Source organism: Chiroxiphia lanceolata, chromosome 7 (assembly GCF_009829145.1).
Source record: "Chiroxiphia lanceolata isolate bChiLan1 chromosome 7, bChiLan1.pri, whole genome shotgun sequence".
NCBI classification, from domain to species: domain Eukaryota; kingdom Metazoa; phylum Chordata; class Aves; order Passeriformes; family Pipridae; genus Chiroxiphia; species Chiroxiphia lanceolata.
The window spans coordinates 7296620-7318651 of NC_045643.1; positions in this window are offsets into that span (position 1 = coordinate 7296620).

Consider the following 22032-nt stretch of genomic DNA (forward strand, 5'->3'; position numbering starts at 1 on the left):
TAGATAATGGTCTGGGATGGGCAGTACATGTGAATGCTCCTAAATTCACCCAAAACCCTTAAGTTCTTATCCTTGTTTGGGTAGTTTAACAACCAAGGTAAGTAGGAAGGCTTTCTGGTGCTTTTGTTCCTTACAAAATGCACTTTCTTCTGTGTGCCCATTGTTAAAAACCAGGTACTACTTTGGTCTTGAGTGCTTGGATCTCTGTCAGCCAAATTGTTGATGCCTTTGGAACAAATGCTGTTTGGCCAAATGTCAGAAGCAGCCATTCTCCTTTAAAAAGAAAGGCAATGTATCAATGTATTCTTTCCTTATACATCTGGTGCTTCCCCCTCTTGTTCATCTCACGTCCTGGTGAAGGAGCAGCATTGCTGCTCTAAGGTCTGTTGTCAGCCTACAAGGCATGTTTGGAGTGAGGGATGAACTGGGTAATCTCCATCTGGACTAGGGTGAACAAGGAGCTGTGGTGTGAAGTCTTGTCCAACTCAGTGACTGTTTCTGTATGCTACATTAGCCTGTGCTTGTGGTCATACAAGCTGATGGGAAGTTTTGTCCCAGAATTGATAGATTTTGGGCAAGTGCTAAACTAAATCACCAACTCTGATACCTCCTGTTTATCACAAAGGTGTAGGATCCCTCCTGGGGACTTATGGCCTCTCCCTGTTTTGCTCCTGACTTATACAGCTCTGGCAAGGCTGTTGAGGGCTCAAGAAGTGAACTGTTGTCATATTGAGTTTCATCCACTCCAACTGAAATGTTCTGTTGTACTTTGATCACACCACAGCCAATTCCAAACTCTTGCCCTGCAGCTGGCTTCACCCTGCAGTTTTCCCCTAGGGTAAAATGAATCTCTTCCCTGCTGCCAAGGGTGTTGCTGTGAGTTATCAGCTCCATGCTATTGAAAGCTGTGTTTAGCTCCCAGGTTGGGGAGGTTACAAGTTGGATAGAAGTAATTATTAGTCCTTTTTTTTTAACTAGCTGAAACAGAGTGTGCTGAGAGTCAGCTTGGAGTATGGTGAGTGTGGACAGTAGTCGACTAAAATAACCCAATTGGAGCTTGTGCTATTTCTGCAGTGACGGCAAACTGTAAAAACCCTCCTGCTGGTAGGTAATTAGGAGATTGGGCCATAGTCATCCACCACACTATCCCTGCTCCCTACTGCTGCCTCTGGCAGTGGATTTCTCATTTTCCAGACAGTGGCCAAAATGCTTTGTCCTTGCACCACATCAACAGCACAAGCAGAAAAGGCTGGAGTCTGTGGCCCAATATTCCTCATTTTCCTTCCACTTTTTGAGTCATCCCACTCTTAATATTGCTGCCCCTAAATCTGTGTATTTCTTTTCTCTTGCCCAGTCCTTTAGTTTTTTGCTTTGTTCTTTCTGGCTTATTTGCTGATTATGCAAGTAGAATGTCAAGACTACTTTTTCTGCACTGGATTGCTCCTTTAGAACTAACATAAATTCCACTCACTGGAAATTTATCAGTGCAATTAATTCCTTTGCATATGTTTGGGATTTACCTCTTGGAAGCATTTAATGATAAATACAAGATTAAAACACAGGTATCTGCCGTCACTTCTTTGAACACAGTTATTTGAAGGACTGTCCTGGGGGTGGGTTTTGCTCCTGCTCCCTGGCAAATATATTTTACCACAGATTCCCTGGTTCCACATGGAACAGCATCAGTTGCAGGAGCTGTTACTATCCATGAGCATAGTGCCAACAGTTTGCTGAGTGGGAACTGCTTATGTGAGTGAACCTTTAGCTGGTTCTAGTCCTAACAAACAAATCCAAAACTCTTATGGTAAAATGCTGGCATTGGTGTAGCTCTGTCCTACAAACATGAAGGAAGATGAAGGATTTCCTTTCAGAATATTTCACTGGAAATGTGTTGAGTTACAGTATTATCAAGCTTCAAGACATTGTTTGAGCAAGTCTTCTCAATTTTATTGAAGTAGGATGATTTTTTGACTCCAGCAGGCATTCTCCTGAGATGGTAACTTAATTGTTGAAACAGGAAACTTCTCTAATTTGGAAAACAAACTTGGAGGTTTCCAGTAAAATTGAGATCTCTAACTGGGAGTTCTGCCTATGTTTAACATATGGAAGGAAACTTTGAATGGTGGAGTAGGGGAAATGCCAAAGCTTGTTTTGAGTATGTGCTTCCAAGAATATGACTTCCATGAATTAATTCCTGTGATCCATGACTCTATGCTGTGATGCTGGGAGTAGTTCACAGAATCTCATTAGAAGCTGGTGGTGGTGGAGGGGCAATGGGAGTCTGCTCCTTTTGGAGAGCCTCAGGTCCACACCTGATACAGTGATGTACTGATTAGAGTCTTTAAAGCTTGTTCTAACTTATTTAGCTGACTTCAGGCTACGTTTCCAAACTGCAATGGAGCACTCCTGTTAGAAATGCCACTAGCTGAAGCTGTTACTACTTCCTTCTCCAGCAGTAGGGTGAAAGTACGGGCAATTTCCTCATCTCAGAGCAGCTGACTCTGACTCTGCTCTGGAGTGGGGACAGCAAAGCAGAAACATCTCAACTGTGTTGACTAAAAAAACAAATTGCTGTCTCATCACCAGAGCATGGAAGGAGGGATGGGAGCCCTCTAAGTATTGCCAGTCAGCACTAAGGAGTTAATTCCCTTGCATACTACAGAATATTTTAAGTATCTTTCTCCTTGGCCAGCTGTCTGCCTGGTCTCTGCTTGTCTGGAGTGAAAGTCTTCTTCCCTTTTGGACAGCTTTCTCCAAGAGGTCAGCTGTAGGGTTTCATAGTTATGGGAACAAGGGCCTTTGCTGTTGCCCAGATCATGACTATTTGCTTTGAGGGAATAAAGCCTATTCAGGCAGGATGCTTTTTGCAGCCTGGATCTTAGAACTACCCCAGACAAGGAACAGTTGCTTAAGAGTAGTGACAGAAAAATGTGAACAGATTGGAAAAAGTAAAGGCAGAAGAGATTTTTGTTGGTTGGTTGGTTTTTATTGTTGAATAAAAGTGTCTCTACCCTCTGGGTTATGATGTCCTTAAGTCAGACTGATCACAGAAGAGGTGGTAGCAGATGAGGCAGTTTAGTTTCTAGAACAAATCAAAGGAGTTCTGGGGCTGTTCTTGCTCGTCACAATATCTCCAGAAAGCCAAGTGAATGTCAGAGCTCTGTGATGCACAGGGAATGGCACATATTGAGGGAAGTATTCGTTACCTGGGGAGCTTGTCACCTAGAGCGGGAGGTGGGTATCGCTTTCTTAATGATGTTGGGCTTTGCAGACAAATCTGGAAAGCAACATTAATGCATCTCACTGACGTTGGTCACAGTGTGGGAGGAACCCTGGACCTCTGGTCATATGAATAAACCATGAGCTGGATCCTTCCTTCCCTGTCCTCAGCCTCTGAAGGAGCTTGAAATAGATAAGAAATCTTTTGAGGCAGAGGGAGAACAGATAATTTGACCTAGGTCACAGGATAGGTGATGGACCAGGAACAGACCTCAGATCTTGCTTTGCAAATCAGTGTCCTGCCTAAATGTTACAGGGCTTTGTGTTGGGTTTGGGCTGAGAAAACAAGATCTGGGTGCACTCCCAGTGACATGTGCCTGTAAACAGTTTTCTACCTCCTTTTGCCCTGGCTATGCCCTGTACTCTGATCAAAGAGGGTGGAGTAGGTGCTGATGCCAGGCCTGCAATAAAACGTTTCCCTACATCCAGAGTAATGACACTTGGCTGGCTCTGGGTGTTTAGGTCACCAAAACAAACCAGTGCTGCTGGGACCACTCTTGCAGGACTAGATGGAAATGTCTGAGTGTCAGTAAACAGCCAAGTTTGTTAGTGTTTGGATCAGGCCTTAAATGGTCACATCAGCCACAATCCACTTCATGCCAGGATCATAAAAACATGCTAAATCTCTGTCTGCCAGCTCTTGATAAAAGAGCAAAACTGTCATGAAAATTCCCTCCAATAAAGCTGTGTTTAAGCATTTCCACTCTATAATTTAATGCCTGTTTTTTTTTAAACTGCTCAAAAATGATGACTTTGCAACGGGCAACTTCAGTAGATAAATATTATTTTAAAGTGGTGTAATGGTGGTTTGTTATGGTAATGTTCAGACAAGTCATACTGGTTCAATAGCTAAAACAGTAGAAAGTAATTTCTTCCAAATTTCTTTCAACTCTGAAGCTTTCAGGTTTGTATTTTTCAAGCATGTGTGGAGCTGGTTACTGAGAATGTACAATAACTCATTGTGCAAAAAATAACTGCACAATATTGAGGATGGACCTTTTCAGAAAATTTGGAGTTTGCTCCTGCTTTGAGGAGAGCTAATACTCATCCTGGTTTCCACAGCCTCTACAGAGTATTGCTGTAACCTTCTGGAAGCAAATATTCCTTGAGTGAAGGTGCTTTTTGCTTCTATCCTCTCTTAGAAAAGTGTCGAGTAGGAACTTTCTCACACTCCCCAAGCCAAAAGTAATCTTGCCTATTCCAAGCAGGCAAATGGGGAAAACATTCCAATTCGGTGCTGTTTGAATCTCCAAATGGTTTGGCTCATGTTCTACTCTAGATGTGGCTAATATTTGAGGTGAGGAGTTATCTGAGGACTGTCACAGGAGTGTGGCTCCTTGTCACTGCAGTAATTGTATTGAATTGTCTTCTCTGAATCATTTCTGGAGGAAAAAATATCTGTTGCTATTGTACTTGTAAATGTGAGGACTTGTAAATCCTCACCTCTCAGACTAGAGCAGTTAATTCTGAGTTTGAACATGCAGTGAGCCACAAGACCTGGCTCATGCCTGACAGTGGAAATAACTGGTAGGTACAATCCTAGGCAGAAATGTGAAAAAGGGGTTAAAGAGCACTAGGAAGTGTTTGATGGGATGAATGGAAAAAGCTTCAATGGCATTCCAGGAGGATCTCAGGGAACAGATATGTCATATCAAGCATAAATTTTTTAATGCAAAATAAAGAGTAATCCAAAGGGGCTGGATGATTTAGTTGATCTAGAACTGATGTGTTTTGCAGCGGATTCTAAAAGCAGCTGATCTTGTATGGTTTTGATGTGAGTTTCTCGTAAACCCCACAGGATTAAAATCACTTGAAGTCTGATGTTGACTTTTGAAGCTTTGTTTTCAGTTTGAAGTTCTTAATGGCTTTTAAGTTGCTGTAATTAGCTCAAGTCTGAGTTTTCCTGTGTAGCCTACACCAAGATATGTCACACAGGAAATCCAACATAAACCCAGAGTACTGATTTTATTTTTCTTGTGAGGACACTGCTTGGAATAAGGTGCCTCACTGTGTAGTACTGGGGTTTTGTCCAATAGCCATCAGACTGGGACTTCTGAAGCTGGATCTGAAATTCAGGCTTGAAAACGCACTAAAATGTGTGATCAGAAGTGGGGGGAGAGACTGGAGAGACTTCCTATTAGGGTGGAGTGTTTACTTTGCTCTGTGAAGTGTTTTTACAGTGTTCTTTGTTTCTTCAAAGCTCTCTGTGCAATCATTTCAGAAACCAAAATGTCAGCCTTGTTAACGGCAACTCCTGGAAGTGTTTTTCAAACCACCTCACTGATCCATCCTGCCAGTTCTCTTTCAGATATCTAATATATATGTAAACAGTTTATTTTTCAAGTTCCATGTTTCATGCTCAAAAGCCTGCTCCTGCACGTACTTACAGCTTCCATTTCTGCGATGGAGAGGTTTAATCAGCAGCTGTAGGGTTACACTGGTGCTCTGTCAGTCTGTCCAAGCATAATACTTTCTGCTCAGGACTTTTCCTTAAACTGCTTTTGGATTTACCATGTGAGGAGCTGAGACTGTAGCTAATTTAAGGACTAATTCAGCTATATTCTTGTTGACTCTGTACATACAGTCCTGCTGCAGGCAAAACTTGCAATGGCAGGAGCCCGAGCACCCACGAGGCAGTCTTGTATCACTTGCCATTGTATCAGGTGATGATGCTTTCACAGGGCATTCAGGATTTCCATCGCATTCTCTCTGTTCTGTAGGTCACAAAACTGCCCCCAAAGAGATTGTGGCTGAAGTTACAGACCCTTTTCTCATGCTGCCACCTCTTTGCCTCTGACTTGAATTCTTCCTTGATGGAATCATTTCCAGGCTGCATTAGAGGGGAGGAGATAGATGTGGTTTCCAGAAGGACTATAACCAGCTGCTGCAGCTGCTCCAAGTGTGTGCCACAGGCAGCAGGACAGAATAGGGATCGAGTTGTTATTTTATATAAACAAAAAAGGTGCAGTCAGGTTGTTGATCAAAAACCCTCCAGTAAATGGTTTGAACTGGATTGGCTGATCCTGTCTGCTGATGTCCCCTCAACCTTCACAGGTACCACTGACTCCTTTGGGCTTGCCCAAGCAGTGTGAGTGTAGTTTAGGTCACAGGAGCTGGTGAGACTTGGTTTCAAGCTCCCCTGGATGTGGCAGGGCTGCAGGGAGCATAGTTATTCCCCAAGCTTGGAACCATGCCAGTCATTCAGAGCCTGCCACTTCCAATAAGTGTGTACAGCTCAAATCTACATACAGTTTGTGTTAAAATGAAAATCCAGAATGAAAGCAGCTAATTCCACTCTGAAATTGGACAAGAGACACTGAGTGTGCTAAAAGGAAACACATTGCTATGGTAATCGCTCCACCAAGAGTGCTGGCGTAGTTCAGAACTGCTTGAACAAAGCTACCATGTGCTGTGGGAGGAAGTTAGTGTTCCACAAATCCCATGAAAAGGTGCCTTTTTGAGAAGATGCTGCCCAGGAGCAGTGTTTGCATCTTTGTGTGCCCCAAGTTCACTTGCGTGGTGGCTCTGGTGGGAATGCCAAGTGGTGAGCCACAACTGTGCCTTCACAGAGTGTGCAGTGGGTTTGTGGGGAGTCCTGGGAAAGACTTATGGGGTGTCAGATGCAGTTGTAGCTTGCTGAGTATCAAAAGCTGCAGGGTTATTAGCTTGAGCTTAGCACTAGGCTCTGGGATCAGCCCAGACAAGCAGTTGTCAGGTGAGCAGGACTTGGTGTGCATAGATAGTTAACCACAAGGCTACCAAGCCTGGGACAGCACAGATGCACCTGCTGGTCTCTGCCTTTCTGGCCCTACAAACAGCCCCTGCAGGTTTCCTTTCAAATGCTGGAGGACTTGCCTTGGGCAGTTTAATGGCAGATGTGCAGAACTTGTAGCCTGAAGTGTTGATCAGTTGAGGTATTTGAGAGCAACCCAATCCTGGTGACACTGCAAGGCTCTAAGAACCTGCTGAAGCTTGGTGCTGCCCACTCTGCCTGGTGGTGTAGAGAAAAAGGGGGAGGGATGGCACCATCCCTGCTGTCACCTCAATCACTCAGTGACTAGTCCTGCTAAAGCCATACTGACCCTCCAAACCACTGCAGCAAAACCCACCTGCTTCCCCCATCTTGTTTCAAGATCGTAATCTTTTCCCCTTTTGTTCTCCTCACTGCAGGGGGGGCTTGGCTTTTACCTGTGGGTGATATTCAGGCTTAGATTAGCATGGAGATGGAGGAAAGGAAACCTAAGGGAGGCTTAAGCAATGCCCAGCTCTTGTTCTGACTCTTGATTTCCCCCACCTGATAAGAGTTTCCTCCTCCCCCAGAAAGCTCACAAACAGCAGCTGGTTACACAGTAATGGAGATTAAGAAAAAGGAATTTACTGAAGACCTCAATGCCCTGGGAATTCTCTTGTTTAAACCCTGTTTTGCACTTTGCTATCGTATTTTACTTGAGTTATTCCAAACCCAAGGAAGGAGAAGGTGTGCTGCCAACTCCTGGGTCATTAATTTCCAAACCATGCTGAAAGATGGAAAGCTGTGTATGTTTTTCTTAGTGGTTTACTGACAACAAATATTTGTTTGGAATATTTTTGTGTAGAGCAGAGACCAGGACTGGCTTGGAGCTGCTCATCACACCAGTCTGAGGTGAGGTATTTGGTAGACCTTAAGCTGTGTGAGACATGCCTAACAGGCCATGGCAGTCATTCCTAGCCTGAGATTTACAGGATGATAATAGGTTCTGAGGGTTGTTTGGGTTTTTTTGTCAGCTGTATGCTAATGCTTTTCCTTTAGTAAAACTTACCCTGCCAGTTACTAGGAAATTCTGCAGCCCCCAGGCTGTAGAACTTGGAGTATGTTCCCCTCCAAGCTTTGCAATATCTCATCTCTTGCAGGTGATGCTCATGGCAGCAAACTGGTGGCTCTCTCCTCTGGGGTTTGCTAAATTAAGATAAACCATCTCTGTCACAGGCTGGATTTTTCAGGAGATGCAGAGGCAAAGTTTTGACTCGTGAATATATTGCTAAATACCTTGTGGTGTGCTTTTTGTTTAGAGAAATAATGCAGAGTCTAATCCTGATGAAGTTTTAACTTAGCCTCGTCTGTTCTGCATTTGTCTCTTCCCTGAACCTGATGGCTTTATTTCTTGCTGCCATCTGTGGTGCAGAGCTGCTGAACAGCTTTGTCTTGCTGCAGAGGTGTCTGTATTTCAGTGGTATAGAAGAAATCTTTCATGCAGACTCAATTCTGCAAATATATAAACTGGTGACTAATTTTAAACAAATGAATAATCTCGCTGAGTTGGGGATGAATAAAAGTCCTCAGGGGTTTTCTGGGATTTGAATGGATTCCACATGTAAAGTTCCTTGGGAAGAAGGTTTTTGTATAAAACACAATTCTAAATATTTGTATTTACACAACTGCATTCCTTCAAAGATAAAAGAATACCTTCAATTTGTGACTTAAACAGTGTAAATCGTTTGTTATAGGTAGTTTCAAATATCCTATTTTCTATGTCAATTTTTATGGTCTTACAATTACAGTTTCTTATAGTTAAAAGGCTGTTTTTCTCCCTGTTGCTAAGAGAAAAACACACAAACAGCAAAGCAAACTAAATACAGTCAGTTTAACTATTCATAAGAAAGCGACATTAAGACCAAATAAAACCCTTTCTCTTGACTTTTCCATTTGCAATACACACATTTCACAAAGCAAGAGTAACATTTTTTGGACAGAGCATAATTAGGACTATGCACTTTATGGCAATGATAAATTGGGTTTGTAGAGCTTAATACATGCCTCAGAAAATAGCGTGGCTGTGGAGCTGGGCGGCTTTAAATCAACTCTGTGTTCAAAACCATAAATTCCATAAATTTATTATTTGATCTTGGATGCTGTTTTAGCTATGACAGTGCAGTATTTATACACATCCCCAATGCTGGTCTGATCAATGTCATTATAAATAAACATAAGCAAAAGTTTTTTATTGTGGATTTCAGATTTAAAATAAATGTCACCCACCCCGATGGCTTTGGTTACATTGCTGGCTGCAGTTTTTCAACCCTACAGTTGTAAGGCCTTGGGGGGAATGTGGTGTTATCCGTGGTTTTTCCTTGGTTTTGTGTGCTTCAGTGTTGGATGCTGGTAGTCAACAGTGAGGGCTTTTCATGTGGAAGTACCTGGTGCTTTGAAATTCCTATACTTAAAAACAAAAGCGTGGAAAAGATGAAACCCTGAAAACTGAAGAAAATATACAAAGGATAAAAGGAAAAATGTCGATGTAATGGAGTGCAGATGAGAGCAATGTATGTGCTGCTCCCATGTGTGTGCCTGAATGTGGGAACAACTCTTGAGGTGTGCTCACAAAAAGGGTGGCTGTGCATCTCTGTGTGCACGTGGGGTCTGGCTGAGTCTGGTAGTGTGAGCTTTCAGCTGTGGAATGTACAGGTATCCTCAGGAGCAAAAGGAGGCTCCCTGGGGAGGCAGAGGGGGCATGTGTGTTGAATTTTACTAGTAAGGTGCTTGAATTCAGAGAGTGAGAATCATCTTCTCCACCTTTCCCCATCCACACCAAGAGGCACAGAGTTAATGCTGGGTACTGCTGCATCCAAAATGCAGGCCATGTTTTAAGGCACGTTATCTGTGTAACTTTAATTTACTAAGGGGCATTAAACAGATGCAACTGTGATGGATGGTGACATGTTATGATGGAGAATGTATGGAATGTCTAAGTGTAGCTAACAAATGTGGATGTGTAAAAAATCATGTGCAACAGCAGTATATTTTTTCCCCCAAATGTGCTCTGATGGACGCTGTGGATTTATGCCAATGTGTTCCAAATCAGGAATTTTAGTTCACCTGAATTTTGTTCAGATCATGTAGGATGGAGTTTCGTAACTAAAATAAAGTATTTGAAGAACTTTTCTTCAGCTTCTTACCTCTGAAACTCCATCTGAAAAATCATCAGGTTCCTGCCAGGAAAGAACACTTTGGAAAAGCAGAAATCAAAATAACTGTTGTGACTTGCAGCACAATGTGCTCCAAGACACAGCAAACATAACCAGCCAGGTCACAGCCATTCTTGCTACTTCTGTGTGTGTCAGATATTCATAATTTCCTACTTTCAACTGATGATTTGAAACAGAAAAGGGGGCATCTCTATTTGTGTGACCTGGAAGATAATCTGATTACTTGGATTAGATGATTTTTGCTGTCCACAGAAGTACTTTTTAGCTCCTGGGTTACCATCATTGTGGAGATTATTTTTTTCAGTAGGGTAATCTGTATTATTAGAGCAAAGCCTCCCCAGCACAGAACTTCACTATAAGCATACCTATTTTGAAAAGTTTATCCCAAACCACCTCAGCTAAGGTTGTGCTTTAGAAACTCATAACATCTGTATCAGCACTGACCATCCTGTAGGTGAGTCCAGCACGTTGGGCACAGCAAAGCAGGGATGTGAGTAAAGAGTTCAAGTATCCCTGGATGCCTTATCCACTAAACTAAAGCAAACAAAAATGCTTATTATTGTCTTTTTGGCAAAACAGTCCTTAGATCCTTGCTGCTTCTTTCTGCCAAAATTTCTCATCTGGGTTTAGTCACCACTTATGACTGTAAGACTAACAAATGTTTATCTAAACACTTATGTCAAGGCTTTCACTATTGCTTTGGTATAAAGAAAAGTACATAAATTCTGTCTCTTTCTAACAAAATGTGATCCTCATAAAGGACTGGAAACACTTAAATATAAACGTTGGGTTTCTCCTATTTTCCCCTGAAGCTGTGAGAAAGTTGCTGATGTCATGCAAGCCCCCTCACCACCTCTAACCTCTCCTAGACCTACCTCTTCAAATCCAGCCAGCTCCTGCCACCTTCCTGTACTTCCAGGCTTACACCTCGACCTGGGCACCTCCTCTGAGATCTTCCCTTTTATCCTGTTTTATGAGTCTTTCAGTGACCTTGTCTGAGTTCTTGTGCTGTTGCTGCATTTCACATGGATGCTGCTCTGCATTTTGTGTGTCAGGGTGTTCATTCCATAACTTGTCATTGAACATGATTCCAGCTGTTTCAGACATTTCTGTGGCTCCAAACACTCTGTTTTCAATGAGTAGTCCAGGGACACAGTGGGTCCAGTCTTTCTAATGTTATTGCATAAGGAGAAACATAGGAAAACATCAAGAATGGACTTGTCTTGCTTTTTAGACCGTGTTCCCGAGGATTTTGATTTCCAGCCAGCTATGGTCAAGTAATCCCTTGTTCTCACAGATGAACAGTGAATTTCCAGTAGGGAGTCTCCACTCTTAGGACACTGGTAAATCCACATGTAGTTTCATCTCTTCCAGGCATTTCTCCTTGCTTCCTGCCAGCCAGTTTCTCTTGAACACTCTGATTTTATGTAGAAAGCTCTCCTTGTCCAATTTCTAAGCTTGTTTTTCTTCTCCACTTTGCAAATGTTTCTCTTTAGACATTTTACATTGTCTCCTTTATCAAGTGCTTAAATCATAAAAGAAATAAGTTCTAAAACTCTCTGTAAAATTGTCCAGTAATCAAGTTGCTTATCACTCTTACTTTAAATCTGAATTTTGAACATTACTCAACATATGTAGAGCAACTTAGCTATGAACTGTAACCTCCTACTCAGAGGATTCTTGGGACTTCCTCACCAAGGAGAGCTTCTGGTAAATGGTCCAAGCTGAGGAAAAGTTGCAGTTGAAGCTGAAGATGAGATTTTTAGATTTACAAGATGTTCGGGTGTGAGGATGCTTCTGTGCACACCTGGGGGCAGTTGAAGTTGTTCATGCTCAATGCCAGTCTGCCTTCAATATTTTTGAATGCTCTTGGAAACACTTGGTCTACTCTTCTAAATATGAGGCTCAATTCCATGCTGTGGTCACTAGTATGGGTATGTCCAAATGAGCATCCACCTAATACAGAAGTAACCAGGGAGGGACTACAGATCAAACTTCAGAAGGATGGTTGGATGGTTCTATACCCCTGGAGCGCCTACTGGGTTATTTCCCTGTGCTAAAAGCAGGTGCTGCTGCACTCCTAGTGCCACTGGTAGCTGTGCTGCCTCCTGAGTCATCTTCTTCTGCACTTCTTGTATTAATATTTGTGTTGTATTTAACCAATATATTACAGGCAGGCCTCCTTTTTCTGTAGCACTTATGGTAGAAAAATGATGCCATATTTGAAGCCTGTAGCCTTTATTTATGGCAGTTCTACACCAATAAATCTGCTTGATGCTTAACTCTGGATTAAAAAGGCAATCAGCATTCCTTTTCAGTAAATGCTGTCAGAGTGACTGCTGAGCTGTACTTCATGCAGGGAAAGCTGTGGCAGGGGGTGGGTGGGCTGAACAGCTCAGTCCTGCTCCACTGCCTGGGACAGGGAAAAGGAGCAGTGCTGGTTTTGTCCCCTCTCACACCATCCTGGCCCAGGCAGCTCAGTGTTTGAAAGCAACTTGAATTAGAGCTTTGAAACAGGGATGAGGATGGCAGACACTTGGTACCATCCTGACAGCTCTGCCTTGGGTGTCTGTAAATGCACTGACAGGGCTTTCTTTCTGGTTTTGAATTAAGCTGTTCCTAAATGTTTGGATTTGCAGGGATACCATCCAGCTGTTACATACCCCCTTGTCTTGTCTTTCCTCACCATGTCCTTTTTCAACAAGATATCAATGGTCTGAGCGCAAGCAAAGAGGAGATGTTCCAGATTCCCACAATTCTTGGAACTGTTGGGATAGATTCTGAATGCACCCCATGTTATGTAAGTGTATTATGTATAGGGTATTGTCTGAATCTGGGAGGGTGAGACCTCACACATGATACAGGATGATCTCATCTGGCTGTCAGGAATGTGTTTCTCTCTGGACCATCTGCTTGCAAAATCCTCGGATAAGAATTATCAAAAATACAAACTGCAGTGCCCAGGATGTGATCCTGCTTCATATGTGAGAGACAAAGCCATTAATAGGAAACAATATTTTGGAGTCCCAGTGCTAGAGTCCCTGAAGCCACATCAACTTTCTTGGGACGAATTTCCAGACTGGCATCAGCTCTCAATAGTTGATTTGAGTTGAGATCAGATGTGGTCAAGAGGTCAGAGTTCAGCTTGGCAGTTCTTAGGAGTGTCAAATGCCACATCCACTGACTGCAGTACCAGCCTGAAGATGAGGCTTGGGGGTTTTCAGCTGTTGAGGTGAATTCTTCTTCTAGGGAGAAAGTGTATGAACAGCTAAAACCTGCAGACTTTGATTGCCAGGTAAGATGGGTTTGGAATAAAATTTTACTTGAGAGATCTGAGTGTTTCCAGTCCATGTGTCAGAACAGAGAACTTCAGCAGGGTGGAACTTTAGGAAACATCTCTCAGGGAAGGTTTACTTTGTGTAAAAACAAAACAATTTTTTTTTTTTTTTTGAAAAGCCCAACTGTCCAGGAGAACAGCGAGAGAATAAATCTTAGTGTTCACTTCTGCCCATACTTTACACAGAAGGCTGTTCCTCAGGAGTAAAAGATGCTGTAGCAGATGAAAGTGAGGAAACAGGGAATGTTTTGAATCTGAACAAATACGTGATACTTTCATCAAAAGGGCTTAACTCTGAATCAAGGAATTAATCCCATCCTGCTTAGCCTCTGTACTAATATGAGTACTCCCAATTTTGCAATGGAAAAAGAAGCTGTTGTGTTGTACTGGATACATTGCAGAGGTGAGTCTTGTGGGGCAAGAGGCTTCCTCAAGAAATCTGGATGTGGAGCAAAACCAGCTTTGGGGGTGGGGTCTTAGCTTGAATTCTTCCACTTTTTTGGCTTCTATTGCTGGAAATTTACTGTTTGCTAGAAGAGGCAAGGTTTTTCCACAAATGGGATGAGGACAAACATACTTAGCAGTAAAAATCTTAACCCATTAGAATATTTTGGTTTATTTTAATACCTCTTTCCTCCATCTAAGGTACAAATCAAGCCACTCTTGCCTCATAATTCCAGCAGAATAGATTGCCCTACTTGCCCTTCCCAAGTATGTCTTGATGGAAAAACAAGAGACTAGGAATAATTTTCAAGAGGAAGTGTATGAACTGCTTACATGGTTAATATTTGACAAATTAATCAAATCTCTAATTCTAATTACCTCTAAGGTTTATAATGAAACCTCACATAATACTTAACAAATGCAAGGACTGACAAGTGGATATTTTTCCATGTTAAACTTCCTTCCTACCTCACAGGATCTGCTGAATAAAGTGAGGGACAGCCCATATGTCTCAGTATGAACTGACTGAGTTACAAATGCTCATTAAATCAGAAGGTGGAGGATAATACAATGAGAAGTAGGTGTTGGGAACTGTTTGAATCACTTATACATAAACTTGAAAACCACTGTAGACTGTTCTGATTTTCCTATGGCAGCAATTCTGTGCAAAAAGGGAGGAAAGGGAGATCTGTCCCATCAAATACAGAGGAGGAAGCAAGAGTTGCTCTGTGGTGCTTGGAGCCACAGAAAGGCAAATGTCCCTCTGTTTTGCAGTGCTGAGATACCACCATAGCTGATGAAACCCACATTTTCTAGAGGTCTGTCTTTCTTTTTTTCAGCAGCCACTTCATAGTTTCTTGAAGGAAGGGAGATTTTTAGAGCTCTAATATCTCAACTGGAACTGAATTTAGATACTGAAACAAACTGCTAGTAAAAAAAAACCCCTTTAGTACCAAGAACTTAGGTCAGTATTGCAAAAACTTTGAAAGGCACCAAAGGATTCAGAACTGAGATTGAAATTAGCTCAAATCTTTTGGCTGGGGTAATCCCAGCCTACATCTCTTCCCTGGGATGACATTCTGTTTCCAGTTGCATCTGTGTCTGGAGCCCTTTCCTTGGAAAGAGGTCACTCATTTGAAGAATGAGGTGTCACAATCCATGGATCTTTCAGCAAAACCTGGAGGCTGCAGCCAGAAGCCTGTGCATCTCAGAAACTGAGATACCTCAGCACACCTAAAGCTTCAGATAAAACAGAGATATCTGTTAAATGTCTCCCAAAGTGTGGGGGTGATGCTGTTTAAGTGGGAGCAATGCACAGCTTGAGCCCATCTGGTGGATTGCACCATGGGAGAGAACATTCTGGATGCTGGTGAGACAGCAAACATAAAAATTAACAGCCCCAATGTATCTCAGACTTACTAAAGCATCCTAATTCTTGCTGGTACTGGCATCTCTCAGCAGTGTGCCAAGGGCAAGGTATAACTTCTTTAATGTTGTCAGTGTTGGATGTTTTGTGGACACGGGTTTGGGAGTGGACAAGCCCCATGTGGACATAGAAGGGAGATGGTGCTGGAATACTTTCTGTTCTCATCCCTACATTTTCATTAGGGAAGTGGCAGGTTGGCTTCTACTAAATGCTGTGAACATCTACTCCAGTTGACTTTTGTGGTATGTGAGTAGTTCACAGGTCCTGGAAATTTGACCTCGTTGACTATTATGTGCTTTCTCCTTGGAGGTAAATCGTGACTTAATTACAGAAGTGTAGTTTAGCTACAAAATTGTGCTATTGGTCATTTGAACCATGAGCCAACTACTGGAAGTGCTTATGGTGGTGCCAGGAATGTCCTGCTTCCCTGCCTGGGAATGGCACCACCTTCTCTGCTGGGGCAGGGGGGATGAACTGATGCCCCCCTTTTTGATGGTATCAGAAATGATTAGCAGGACTTGATGGGATTATTTGCTGCACTTTGATTGACAGATTGTGGTATTCTAATTGGCAGCACTACTTTAAACTACTTTAAATTTTGTGTCTTGAAGTCCAGTCATGCCAATTTGAGGGTGTTCAGCAATTCTTTTAATGGAACTTTATTGCTTTTAGAATTTTTTTTTTTTTTAAGATCTGGTGTATTTGCTAAGATGAATGAAGCAATAATCACTTTGGTCTTCTAAATATTAGCTTTGAAGAAAACAAGAAATTGTTTTCCCCTTAACAGCACCTCCCTTTGATTTCTGTTTGTTTTAATTTCCTAGTTCCTCTGAAGTCCAGAGGTTTTGTAGTGTCAAATGATGGTCATTTGGGAAACTGTTGATATATATAAAGAGGTAGGAGTTGAATTTTTCTATCTCTGATTAAATAAATTTCTCTAATTTCTCCTCAATGAGAATATTTCTTGTTTGTTTTCTTGTTCCCATCTGGGGAGATTTTTGAGCGGTGACGCTCTAAGAACGTATGGCTGAATTATCTGCTGCTGCTTTGATTTCAGTGGAGCTGGGCCAATGAAGACTTTGGCCCACTGTTTGTCCACGTTTCTCAGAAATGCTTTTCTGAGCAGCTTTGCATTGTTTCCCAGAGGAGAGTTAACTCCACTTCATGTATTAATCCAGGCAAGTTTGTAAAGGCCAAGTGTATATATGGGACTGAAGGCTGCCTTGTCCAATTCCCTTAACAAGTTTTACAGTGTATGAAAGTCAGTAGTAACCTTCAGTCTTCATAGAATCCACATATAAGAATCATAAGTCATTTGTCACCTGAATGTCTCTTCTCCCCCTGCAGCTTTGGAGTGTATAAACCAACTTTGTACAGATCCCAGGACGAAATCAAGCAGTTGGAGGTTTCCCATTTAGATTTAGTGAGGTTAAACCTGGTCTGGGAGCTGAAGAAACAAGTGGGTGCTTGTTGTGGAATAGCTTCAGCTCAGCTATGCTATATAATAAAGATCCCATCATGGAACGAGTAGGGTGAAATCTGATGCCCACTGCCTTGTGGATTTTTCCTACTGGTATAAGTGATTTCAGGAGACTGATGCATCTTGTTGGAAGAGTGTCAATCTGCTATGGACAATTTGGAGGGATCTTTGTCTAAATCTTCCCAAAAAGGTCAGCTGGAGAGGCTTTGCATGATATCTTGCTGCTGTTGGACACTTGCAAAGCAGAGGAGCTCTGTCATGCTTGCAGCTTTAACCACCAGTGCTGGGACATTTGTGGGATATAAACATTTGTGGTCCTTCACTGTAGCTCACCAAGGTCTGAGCACTCAGCTGTGTGAGATCAGCCGAACTGTGGTGCCAGGCCCATCTTGCTGCACTTTCCGTGGGCTCAAAATTTGGATATTGAGATCAACCAAAAATAGGTTGCAATGGAAAAGTGGGGAGGGAGTCCTTCATTACTGCAGCTTTCAGACTTTGTTGCAAGTACCAGGCCAGCTGACTGCATGTCTTCCTGAGAACAGAGGGAGTTGCTGGCCTGTTCCAGTGTCCCTTTTTGCACAGCTGGCAGCGTGTCTCCGCTTGCTCATTGGATGTGGAGCAGTTGTGGCATCTCTTCCTGCTTTGGACAGAGGCACAACATGGATTTGTATCCCTGTACAAAAGGCCACAGCCTTACTGACTGTGGGCCATCATATGAGTCACTTCAGAATAATAATATTCCAAACAGTCTGAGGAACTGTGAGAAAGATCCTGGTAGGAACAGTTTTCTGAGTGTTAACACTGCATCCATCCCTTCCTGCTGTTCTCCAGTGTCTGCTGTTGCAGGCAGATTTAGGAGCAGCTGACTGAAGAGCTAAAGGGATCTTTCTTAAGCACTCCTAAAAGAGAGACCACCCAAAACTCCTGCCCAAAGATAGGAATAGTAATTAGGGATGAGAAGGAAGATTATGGCCTACTGCTGCTTAGAATAACCTTATTTTTCTCTCTTTTTTTTTTAGAAGCTTTTCATGGTTATGTTGGTAAGAGGGTACTTGTGTTGGAGACTAGAATATGTAACCAAATACTGGGGCAGATGCATCTGCAAGTTGTTCTTCCAAAAGGGGAGCTGGATATTTTTTTGACTGAGCAGCTCAGAAGTTCTGGAGGGTGTGGGGGTGAACTCACCACCCCAATATCTCTTTAGAAGTTTTCACTAAGAGATGTGACTCTCCCTTCTGCAAAGATGAGGACAGTGTTATGCTCTGGGGTATCTGAGCACTAAAGGTCTATTCTCAAGCAGATTGGATGGAAAAATCCCTTCTCCTTCCACAGGGCCTGAGCAGACAAGGTACGAGCTATTCCTCTTGCACCTGTACTAGCTTGAGAACAGGAGTAAGTCTGGTCTGCCAGGTCTGTTTGTCCCCAGGACACCGTAACCATTTACCATAAAACACCAGCCAGTGAAGCTTCCCTGAAACGCACTCTGGATAAATATTTTTTTCTCCTTCGTCTATTTCTGTAAAAAGGGTCTTTTGATGAAAACATCATGAGTATGTTTGAAAAAACCATCCCCTGAGTAGTTATTTACCGAGTCCTTAAATACACAGGCTGAATAGTTGATCCTGTGGAAGCGCTGCCGCTGCAGACGAGGCAGAAATGCCCCATTCTCAGCCCAGAGGCTCCAGGCATTTCCTCCCTGTGCTGCAGACAGGGATGTGGCTCTTTGTGTGGAGGTCCAAGGGGGGAACCTCTGCCACCACTCCCTGTCTAACCTAGTGTGTAGGGGACAGTTGGGGTCTCAGCCTTGAAGGACTGGGGACACTGAAATCTGCAGAAGATGTCAAGGGCCTTGGGAGTTTTCAAGACATTATTTTTCTGGTGAGGTGTAGGGCTGGAGTCAGCGTTGTCCCTCAGTATGTGTAACAAGAGCTTTAGTACAATTTAAGGAGTCTCGATGCTGGTTTTGTACCTTTCATGTCTCTGCCCAGACGTTCTAAAAGCCTCAGGCAGTGAAGCACAAGGGTCATGATCTATGATCAGGATGAGTGTCCCCTCACTGAGAGCCTGTTTGAAGCAAACAGTAGTATGGGAACTGCAGCTTGGGTGGAATTCTGTGTAATGATTGACTTGGCAAAACCTACTTCAGAATGCACCTTTTACTAAGCATGACCTATTTTTGCTGCAAGCCAAACATACAGACATATGTAATATATATATAAATAGTTGTGGAGGTGAGAGGCTGATGAAAGGCTAACCTATAAGCAGTTGATAAATCCTTGACCTGTTTCACATCTCACTGAGCTTTTTATGGACTAAGGAGTGTAAAATATCTGGGAATCCTGATGACCAGCAACACTGGAGATGAATAACTGGCTCATACTGGAGAATGAAATAGGAGCCAGTAAATGAAAATGGTCTTGGTTTTCTTTGGCTTTTACAAATGTTATTTCCACTCATGGTCTGTATCTGCTATAACACTCTAGGAGGGCTGGGAGGTATTGGTTGTGACCAGCTGAAAGGTCTCATTAGCCAGGAATTGATAATTTTTTGTTATCTCATGTTTGTCCTGATTTAGAAGAGAAGGCAACACCATACTTAGAATAAGTTTTTAGCTACAATTACACCTCATGTTCCCTGAAGCTTATACTAGGTCAAATGGGGAATTCAAAAACCATATTGGAGGAAAGCAGGAATGCTGATAAGCTGAGTCAGCTAAACTAAGTGTTCTGTTCTTTATGCATGTAAGACCCAGACTCAAATACATTGAAGGTACTATGAATCACTCAATCAACCAAGTCACTTGAAGAAAAACAAAAAAGTTGCCTTTTCTTAATCAGTGTCAACCTGCATCTTGACGTGCCTGGAGCAGTTCCTAGTTTGGTCCTGTGCCACAGAACCTTTAAGGTGTTGAGGGGTCTGCCACTGACTTGGAGTGTCTTAAGTCTAAAAAAGTGAGACTTAGGGCCCAAAATCAAATGATGCTTTCTCAAATAAAACCTTCTAGCCAGATGCTGTAGTAGAAATCATAGCTGTCCAACTGCATACCTCCAGAAGTTTATTTTTTTTGTCAACAATAAATAACTGTTGATTCATTTGGAAGCAGATCAGTTTTGTAGTTGATTTGATTGCCTGTCTAATCATTCACTTGTGATTGTTTTTTCTGTTAATTACAGTATTTTTTAATTATTCAGCAAGGCTTGTTATTTTTTAATATAATCTTAGCAAGGAATTTAGTAGTGTGTTTTGGCTGTTTTCTCCACTAATGAAGAGGTGCTATGTTAACACTTCTGCAGTGCCAGAGCAGCACAAAGTCACTGGAACCTACCAGTGAGCCTTGCTCTGCCTATCCAAACACAATATAGATAAAAATATTGCCTATGGCTGTGCTGTTGGAAAGGTGGGGGGAATATTTTGTAATCTGTAATCACTTCTTTGGTGTATTTTTGTGGGGCATTGAAATCCTTGGTAAAAGTGTGAATTTATCAATATATTACTCTCATGCACATGTTGAAACCAAGAACCTTTTGAGGTTTAATGAGTATTAAGTCTTTCTGCATGATTTTGGGAAAGATTACTGAACAGATCCCTTTCATGCTACCAGTGGCCTGCAAAGTGCTGTTAGGCTAAGATGGCATTCAGTTCTTCACCTTTAACTTGGCAAGGGAGTGGTTCAACCAAACCTCTTTGTATAAATAGTATCTTGCTTCCCCAACAGCCTCACAATCCACTTAGATACGGGCCCTAAGTTAGAGTGGACTGAACTGGAAGCCTCCAACTTCCCGCATCCCAAATCATTGAACTGAGAGGTAGATTTGTGTGGGTAGGAACTGCCTATTTTAAACAAGTATTTTGAAATGTGCAGTTTAAGGGCTGGAAATTGTACATCTCTTCTAGGCATTTTTTTATTTTCCACAGTTCTCATGCTAGTCTCAATAAAATAATGTTAATCATGCTTATACCCAGTGTTAAGGGGAGGATGGTTTTCTATTCTCCCCTGCCCAGCTTATCTACAGGCCACAGTGGTGGACCAGCAATGGCAACACAGCAATATTGATCTCCAATGCTGTTTCTGAACACTTCAGTGCCCTGTTTTAAAATATCATCTCACATTCATCCATGCTGTCATGCAGACAGCACTTAGTCATTTACTTATTCATATGACAACCTGTTCTGTTGCTGTTCCCATGGGAAAAGCAGATGTTTGTTTCTGCTACTTAAAAAAACCTCGGTGTGCTCAACAGCCCAGAAGAGCTCTGTGTCCCATTCCCAGCGTGGGCCCTTTTAACTCTTTTAAGTTACCTTGAAAATGTCTCTTTTGTACTCTTATAGCTCTTGTCCCAAAGTAACAAAGCTCACAGTCACAGGAGAGAACACGTAAGGTGTTCAAAGCTGCAAAACCATCTCTGTGTTTCTGAGGGTGGGATATCAGTCATCCCTCAATGTCAGCGTCACATGAATATGTTGCTAAATTAAGTTTAGTACTTTAGCAACTAAACTACTCCTTGGGAATCCATTGGAACTGCCAAAAACCAAACCAGAGACTACCTGCTATGATGTTTATTGAGTAAACCTACTACTCTGGGTAAGGAATAAACTGCTTTTCATATTGCCAACTGCTTTTTGAAGAGGATCTCCCCAAAGGAGGCTGCATGAGAATGTTTCTTCTTATTGTCCCCAATATACACAGTGTTAGATGTAGCAATGGTTCTTGAGAAAATGCAACCCTTTGAGCATCATGCTCAATGGTCAAAATTACTTAATCTGGGAAGACAACAGGAGGGGCCTAAGGGCTGATGTCATCACTCCATTAGCCTTGGGAGCTGCTGGCTGTGATGGGAATGCCAGCTGAGTGTTGATGCCACTGTCTAGCCAGCATGGGTATGGTATGGCTTAGGATCCTTCACATCTAACTTTCTCCTTGCTCTGGCGCAGGTTGCCCAGAGAAGTTCCTGCCCCATCCCTGGGGCCAGGTTGGACAGGGCTTGGAACAACCTGGTCTAGAGGAAGGTGTCTCTGCCTGTGGCAGTGGGTTGGAATGAGATGAGGTTTAAGGTCTCTTCCAACCCAAACCATTCTGTGATTCGAATTGGGTATAAATGTACA